The sequence below is a fragment of the Eimeria mitis genome, genomic scaffold (assembly GCF_000499745.2).
Source record: "Eimeria mitis Houghton genomic scaffold, Emh_scaff170, whole genome shotgun sequence".
In the NCBI taxonomy this organism is placed as follows: domain Eukaryota; phylum Apicomplexa; class Conoidasida; order Eucoccidiorida; family Eimeriidae; genus Eimeria; species Eimeria mitis.
In genome coordinates, this window is record NW_013570015.1 from 24,348 (window position 1) to 24,966 (window position 619).

Below are 619 nucleotides of genomic sequence, written 5' to 3' on the forward strand. Positions count from 1 at the left end.
GAAGAGCAGCTGTAAGTTTATATATAAATATATTTATATTTATATTTATATTTATATTTATATTTATTTATATTTATATTTATTTGTATTTAGTTTTATCTATTTATTTATATGTGTATTTATAGATGTTATGTTGTACCCTATCACGCTAAACTTACACACAAAAAAAGAGCAGCTGTAAGTTTATTTATATTTATATTTATTTATTTATTTATTTTTATTTATTTGTATTTATTTATTTATTTATATTTAGTTTTATTTATATGTGTATTTATATATATTATGCTGTACCCTACCACGTTAAACTTACACACAAAAAAAGAGCAGCTGTAAGTATATTTGTATATATATTTATATTTATTTATTTATTTATTTATTTATATTTATGTTTATCTTCATTTATATATATTTATTTATATATATTTATTTATTTATTTATTTATATTTATTTATATTTATTTATATATTTTTATTTATATTTATATTATGCTGTACCGTATCCCGCAAAACTCACCCCAACGTCTTTTTTTCTGTTTTTTTTGCTGCGATTTCTGCTGCTGCTGCTGCTGCTGCTGCTGCTGCTGCTGCTGCTGTTGCTGCTGCTGCTGTTGCTGCTGCT

General features: G+C 21.6%; 1 protein-coding gene across 1 annotated transcript in view; it reads right to left on the bottom strand.

The window, feature by feature from the left end:
- The window catches only part of EMH_0001770 (uncharacterized protein), a gene marked incomplete at both ends in the record, with an annotated part of 7,222 nt that overhangs the window by 5,028 nt on the left and 1,575 nt on the right, over positions 1–619 (bottom strand). The window lies entirely within an intron of this gene.